The sequence below is a fragment of the Heteronotia binoei genome, chromosome 15 (assembly GCF_032191835.1).
Source record: "Heteronotia binoei isolate CCM8104 ecotype False Entrance Well chromosome 15, APGP_CSIRO_Hbin_v1, whole genome shotgun sequence".
Lineage (NCBI taxonomy): Eukaryota > Metazoa > Chordata > Lepidosauria > Squamata > Gekkonidae > Heteronotia > Heteronotia binoei.
In genome coordinates, this window is record NC_083237.1 from 11,146,739 (window position 1) to 11,154,818 (window position 8,080).

Below are 8,080 nucleotides of genomic sequence, written 5' to 3' on the forward strand. Positions count from 1 at the left end.
AGGGAGGAGGAGAGCCACTGTAAGGCTGACCCCTGTATCCCCATGTCAGCAAAATGGTGGTCAACTGTATCGAATGCAGCCGACAGGTCTTATAGGAGCAGTACTGCCGAGCCGCCTTGATCCAGATGTTGTATGTCCCAGGAAAATCCTGGACAAAACAGCATCCATATATTCCAGGACAATTGTGGAATGAAACTGGGGCGAATTCAGTGTAATGTGGAAATGAAAAAAACAAAACCCAACAACAAAGAGCACCTGAGATAAAACCAGGGGTGAACTTAATGTAATCTGGAAATGGGGAAAAAAGAGAGAGGCAAAAACAGGGTGAATTTGAGTGTAGTGTGGAATGTAAGTTCAGGGACAGAGCTGAACCAAGATCAAAGTCTAGTGAGGAGAGGGTGAAGGAGAGCCATGGAAGACTGGGGAAGATTGAGTGGGATGCTTCAGATTCTATAGGGGGCACCACCCCCAGTGCTCCCCCTGCAAGCTATGGCCCTGAGAAGTCCTACACTGAATCTGACAAAAGGCCCATCAGGTCCAGTATTTTGTTCACACAGTGGCCAAACAGCTGCTTGTCGGAAGCCTGCATGCAGGGTGACTGCAACAGTATTATCCCAGTCGTGCTCCTGAGCAACCAGTACATAGAGGCATGCAGCCTCTGGTATTGGAGGGAATAGGTATCCATTATGCCTAGTAGCCACTGATAGACCTGTGTTCCATGACTATGCCCACTCCCCTTTTACAATCTCCAAGTTGGCAGCCAGTACCAACATCCTATGGCTGCGGGTTCCACAACTGAATCAAAGAAAAATAAATGGGGATTTTCTAGGTCTTAAACAGCGAGGATGAGAATCTTAAAATTATTCTTACCACCACCATCACTTCCCACTCTCTCTCTCTCTCCCACTCATCATAAGCTATTGCAGGCAGCTACAACCTTATGGGCCCCACGACCACTCATGCAGTAGCATGTGAAATGGTGGACAAGAGCTAAGCTCAGTAACTTGGTTCCTGACAATAAGTCAGACCATCAATCCATTTTTTTGCTACCTTCCAAGTGTTTGATTTCCCCCCAGTCCTGCAAGATCCTTTAATCGGAGATGCCAGGAGTGGAGCTTGAGTCTTTCTACAGTCAGGAAACATACTCTGCAACTGAGGAGTCAGTGCTGCATAAGAAGAGAGAGAAGAGGAGATTGGAATGATACCCCACCCTTCACTACCTGAAGGAGTCTCAGAGCGGCTTACAATCTCCTTTCTCTTCCTTTCCCCACAACAGACATCTTGCGGGGCTGAGATAGCTCTGAGAGAACTGCTTTTGAGAGAACAGCTCTGACAGGGTTATGACTGACCCAAGGTCACTCCAGCAGTTGCATGTAAAGGAGTGGGGAATCAAACACAGTTCTCCCAGATAAGAATCAGCACACTTAACCACTACACCAAACTGGCCCTGTTAAGTGAAAAGGATGTTGCTGACCTTACTTAAAATTCCGACATTTCCACATGTGTAAAATATTTGGACAAGTTGTTCTGAAGTAAAAAAACAAAAAAACCTGGGCTCTTGAGAAATATGTGAATTCATGTGGTATCTTAGGGAGGAACTGTGGCTCAATGGTAGAGCATCTGCTTGATAAGCAGAAGGTCCCAGGTTCAATCCCTAGCATCTCCAACTAAAAAGGGTCCAGGCAAGTAGGCATGAAAAACCTCAGCTTGAGACCCTGGAGAGCCGCTGCCAGTCTGAGTAGACAATACTGACTTTGATGGACCGGGAATCTGATTCAGTATAAGGCAGCTTCATATGCTCATATCTTCATGTAGATAGATCTATTTTTAACTACAGAGCTACATAGTCCTATAAATGACACCAGACTCTCTCCAACACTGTTTTCCAGTCAGTTTAATGTTTGGAAAAGCTTCTTCTTCTTGCCATCGAACAATATCAAACTTTCTACTTCTTTTGGTCTTCTGATTTTTTGGAGTCAGTCTGGGTCAGTCCTTCATCCTTCTCCATGGTAGGTCATTTCAGAGGGTAGCCATTTTGGTCTGTTGTGGAATAGATAGATTCAAGTCCAGTAGCTCTTTGGAGTTGAACAAAATTTTCAAGGTATACATTTGTTGATCTCAAAGGTGCTACTGGACAAGAAACTAGCTGTTCTTCATGGTAGATTAAGCTGAACATTGACTCAAACCAGTTCCACTGGAACCAAAAGGTTCCTCTAAACTAGAACAGCTTGACACTCACCTTGGAAATCATTCAGCATCTTAAATATTGTGGCTGCATCCCATGTAAATGGTTTTAGGTAGTCATTTGTACATCTACCCAAATATCTTCTCTCTGAATCAGTACAGAATCAGAATGTATATATACTGATCTGCCTGTTATAGATCCCCAGGGGTCCAATTTCTAGGTTTAGGGAATTATTCTACTGTGTAAATCTTTCCTCAACAAGTTTTAATTTTCATTTTTTTCTTAAGGGAGGAGAAGTCAGGAGGTAAAGGGGCACTGCATATTCTTAAACTGATATTTACTGGGGTGACTTCTGCATGCGAGTGTGCGCACACATTGCAGACATACACAAAACTCAGCCATTTTTAACAGTTTTTTAATCATCGGATCTAGACGAAGAAGAAGATGAGGATGATATTGGATTTATATCCTGCCCTCCACTCCGAAGAGTCTCAGAGCAGCTCACAATCTCCTTTACCTTCCACCCCCACAACTGACACCCTGTGAGGTGGGTGGGGCTGGAGAGGGCTCTCACAGCAGCTGCCCTTTCAAGGACAACCTCTGCCAGAGCTATAGCTGACCCAAGGCCATGCTAGCAGGTGCAAGTGGAGGAGTGGGGAATCAAACCTGGTTCTCCCAGATAAGAGTCCACACACTTAACCACTACACCAAACTGGCTCTCCTATCTATTGCTAAAGCATAAAAAATTGATTCATCTCTATGCTATGGCATTTCAGATAAATAACAAACAAAGTAATGCTCCCAATTCTATAAAAAATGTTACTTTTCCATAAAAACAATTAAAAAGCTTAAGAGAAAGTCCTTAACGAAACAGATAGCCCCAAAAAAGTAGCTTTATTCTCCTTCCTCAAAAATCTGATGCACAGGATAATACTTAGCCGATCTAAAAAAAAAAAAAAAGAGTATAGAGGAGTTTAACATTAACACCGTTGAGGGGCTAACACTTAAAAAGCTTGAACAGTTATGGAGCTGAAAGAAACTCTTCACAAATTATGTATTTTGAAATGTGATAATCATTTGAAGAACTAGATCACTTGGGCTGAGGTCAGACGTACATAAACTGACGAGATGGGCATGGATGAAAGCCAGATGCATGTCGGATTTTATGCGGTTGTCCAAACATCAGCATCTGGCAATGGTCATTGGTTCGTTCGTGTCCCAAACTGCCACGACTGAGGCACGGCCTTTTTTGATAGTACATTAAATCCGGAATAAGAATGCTTCCGACGACTCCCGCGCATACTTTCTATGTTTGAACGTTCCATTGTAGCCGACTCGTCGCAAGCGCACATCCACTTCCCTGCGAGAGCCCACTCCAAATGGTATCATTGCGCCAGCAATTGTTGACTCAGACTTCCAACCTTCCAAGGTCGGTAAAATATGTACCCAGCTTGCTGAGGGGGGGGGGAAGTGTAGATGACTGGGGAAGGCAATGGCAAACCACCCCGTAAAAAGTCTGCTGTGAAAACTTTGTGAAAGCAGCATCACCCCAGAGTTGAAAACGATTGGTGCTTGCACAGGGGACCTTTCCTAAATGGGGAGGAGGCAGATCGGCCACCTTTGCCTTCTCCCCGCCAGGTGGAGAGACGGCAAAGAGAGTTCCTGTGCTCTCCCCCATTTAAACACCCTGGCGGGGAGTTCATTTTTTGTGAAAGTCTACGTTGTTTGATGCCCATTCTGGCCGGTTCCGGCCTATTCCGGCTTTTACCCTGTCCCGTTTAAATGGGGGGGGGAGGAAGATGACCCACCTTTGCATCTCCCCATCAGGCAGAGAGACAGCAAAGAGAATTGCCGTGCTCCCCCCTTCATTTAAACACCATGGCAGAGTGTTTAAATGAGGGGGGAGAGTAAGATCACCAACCTTTGCTGTCTCCCCGCCAGGCAGAGAGACATCAAAGAGAACTCCTGGGCTTCCCCTCCCTGGCCGGGTGTTTAAATTGGGGGGGGGGGGCAGATCGCCCACCTTTTCTGGCACCTTTTTTAAAAAAGCCAAGCACGATATCCCACAGTACTGCGCTTGCACGAGTGCAGAACGCCATCTCAAAAAATGAGGTCCGGTTGAGACCTCTGATCAACCAACTATGGGACCAACGCTGCTTAGAACTGAAGGATGGATGAATGTCTGATCAGGAAATTCATTGTAAAAAAGCTGCGGGGTATAATAGCAATGGGTTAGGGATGGATTTAATGGTGAGTGTGACCGCGGCCCTGGATTAGCAGAACGTTACATGGTGGTCCTGCCAACCGTGCTGGGTATGATCATTCAGTCTATAATTATTTCCCTGATAACACAAGGGTTGACACAAAGTTTGGTATAGTGGTTAAGTGTGTGGACTCTTATCTGAGATGATTTTCTGGGAGAACTGGATTTAATTCCCCACTCCTCCACTTGCAGCTGCTGGAATGGCCTTGGGTCAACCATAGCTTTTGCGGAGTGGTCCTTGGAAGGGAAGCTTCTTGTGAGAGCTCTCTCAGCTCTACCCACCTCTCTGGGTGTCTGTTGTGGGGGAGGAAGGTAAAGGAGATTGTGAGCCACTCTTACACTCTAAGATTCAGAATGGAGGGTGGGATATAAATCCAATATAATTGCTGTTGTCGTTGTCATCGTCGTCGTCGTCATCATCATCATCATCATCATCATTGTGAGAGATGACAAATCCCTACTGTCAAGTACTATCCACATTTAATCAAATTTCACCCAGGAAAGTGATATGATCTTATCAGATCTTGGAAACTTAGGAGGGCTGATGCAGGCAAGTGCTTGGAAGGGACACCTCCAAGGGATGCCAGGGTCAGGATGCAGAGGCAGGCAAAACAAGCATGGGATGGAGAAAGTAGAGTCCTTTTCTCCCTTTCTCACAATACAAGAACTCGTGGGCATTCAATGAAATTGCTGAGCAGTCAGGTTAAAATGGATAAAAGGAAGTCCTTCTTCACCCAAAGGGTGTTTAACATGTGGAATTCACTGCCACAGGAGGTGGTGGCTACAAGCATAGCCAGCTTTAAGAGGGGATTGGATAAAAATATGGAGCAGAAGAAGAAGACGATATTGGATTTATATCCCGCCCTCCACTCCGAAGAGAGGGCTCTCACAGCAGCTGCCCTTTCAAGGACAACCTCTGCCAGAGCTATGGCTGACCCAAGGCCATGCTAGCAGGTGCAAGTGGAGGAGCGGGGAATCAAACCCGGTTCTCCCAGATAAGAGTCCGCACACTTAACCACTACACCAAACTGGAGCAGAGGTCTATCAGTGGCTATTAGCCACAGTCTCTCTCTGTGTGTATTTTAGCCACTGTGTGATACAGAGTGTTGGACTGGATGGGCCATTGGCCTGATCCAACATGGCTTCTCTTATGTTCTTATGTGACACAGAGTGTTGAACTGGATGGGTCACTGGCCTGATCCAACATGGCTTCTCTTATGTGACACAGAGTGTTGGACTGGATGGGCCATTGGCCTGATCCAACAGGGCTTCTCTTCTGTTCTTACGTGACACAGAGTGTTGGACTGGATGGGTCATTGGCCTGATCCAACATGACTTCTCTTATGTTCTTATGTTCTAAGCCACCTCTCTGAAAAGCTTTTTTTAAAAAAAGCTAAAAACGGATCTTGCCAGTAGACTTTGTTTTAAAGGCAAGGTTATAATGGAACGGTAAGAAGGATCTAAAGAAAGGGGCATCCAGTTCAGTGTGACAAATGGTGACTTTGTAGGGTTGTGAAGTAATTCACACCTAGCCTTTCTACCTACCAAAGTGCAGGCCTCAGATTCAGTAGGAGCTCACAGGACTGCAGCCCCTGAAGCTTTCTGACAGTTCCCCCTCTTCCTCCCCACCTACCCTGTCTATTGAATAGTAGGTGCAGCTGCATAACAATCCCTGGTTTAGGAGAGTGGGCAGCCAGCCAGTCACCAGGGGCTTTGCCACACCCCCAGCAGCCCTCATTAACCCCTGGAGAAGCCCACACCACCCTTTCTCCACTTCTTATGTGATTTGGGGAGCAGGTGGCTTGCTGACCTTTTGACTGGGGGGGCATCCAAGGAGAACCCCAGGTGAGCGAGGCCTGGTTGGGCTGGCTGGATTTCTAGCCAGCCCAAGCAGGCCTCCCTCACCTGGGGCTCTCCTTTCTTGCATTGAGTTGCTGTTGGCTGGTGAGGCGGAGGGGGTGGCATATGTTAATGAATTGTGCTAATGAGCTCCACCACCTATTTTTCTACAAAACGACTCCTGCCAAAGTGAATCTATGCTTGAAAGATTCATGGCATAATTCATTCTTTGCCTGAACTCCCCACACCCCAATAATCTGCTCTATGAGAAGGATTCTCAGTTGCTTTCCATACGTAAGTTTATTAATACGTAAGTTTATTAACTTAAACGGCAAGGGAAAAAAGCCAGGGGCCCTCAGTTAACAACCCAGAGAGTGGAGAAGGACCTTAGAAAACAGAAATATATATCTCATTAAAAATGGTTTGCCATACAATCATATTCTCATGAATGATGAATTTTTCTCCTTCAGCTGCATTGGATTTACCCGTCCAATTTTTACCCTGAGGAATGACTTGTTTGGGAATGTGACCACGTTTGTTATATCAAATCCATCTCTCATATCCCATTTATCATTAAAAGAGTCTGTTTCTAGAGCTGAGTTATTAAATGCAATGCCTTGTAGAACAGGGTGGACCAAGTTGAAAGCAGAAAAGGAAGCAAAACACATGGAAGATAACTCACTGAAAATGTCGAGACTGTGCAATTGTAATAAAAAAGGCCAACACCATACTGGGAATTATTAGGAAGGGAATTGAAAACAAATCAACCAGTATCATAATGCTCCTGTATAAATCGATGGTGTGGTCTCATTTGGAATACTATTTACAATTATGGTCACCGCATTGCAAAAAAAGATATTATAGCATTGGAAAAAGTGCAGAAAAGGGCAACTAGAATGATTAAAGGATTGGAACACTTTCCCTATGAAGAAAAGCTAAAATGCTTGAGGCTCTTCAGCTTGGAGAATTGTCGACTGAGGGGTGACATGATAGAGGTTTACAAGATTATGCATGGGATAGAGAAGGGAGAGAAAGAAGTACTGTTCTCCCTTTCTCACAATACGAGAACTTGTGGACATTGAATGAAATTGCTGAGCAGTCAGGTTAAAATGGATAAAAGAAAGTACTTCTTCACTCAAAGGGTGATTAACACATGGAATTAATAATGAAAAAAAAAAAACACATGGAATTCACTGCCACGGGAGGTGGTGGCGGCTACAAGCATAATCAGCTTCAAGAGGGGAGTAGATACGCATATGGAGCAGAGGTCCATCAGTGGCTATTAGAAACAGCTTATCATTGAAAAGGTCTGTCTGGGGTAGTGATGCTGTATAATTTTTGGTACTGGGGGAGGGCATAGTGGGAGGGCTTCTAGTACTCCTGGCCCCACTGCCGGACCTCCTGATGGCACTTAGGGATTTTTGGCCACTGTGTGACAGAGTGTTGGACTGGATGGGCCATTGGCCTGATCCAACGGGACTTCTCTTATGTTCTTATCCAGGGCAGCATATTTCTTGACTGATCCTGAGATGCTCAGCAGGGGAAAGAATATCAAATAGATTGAACAAAACTCTAGCTATTTGTCGACTGAGGGGTGCCAGTTTGGTGTAGTGGTTAAGTGTGCGGACTCTTATCTGGGAGAACCGGGTTTGATTCCCCACTCCTCCACTTGCACCTGCTGGAATGGCCTTGGGTCAGCCATAGCTCTGGCAGAGGTTGTCCTTGAAAGGGCAGCTGCTGTGAGAGCCCTCTCCAGCCCCACCCACCTCACAGGGTGTCTGTTGTGGGGGAGG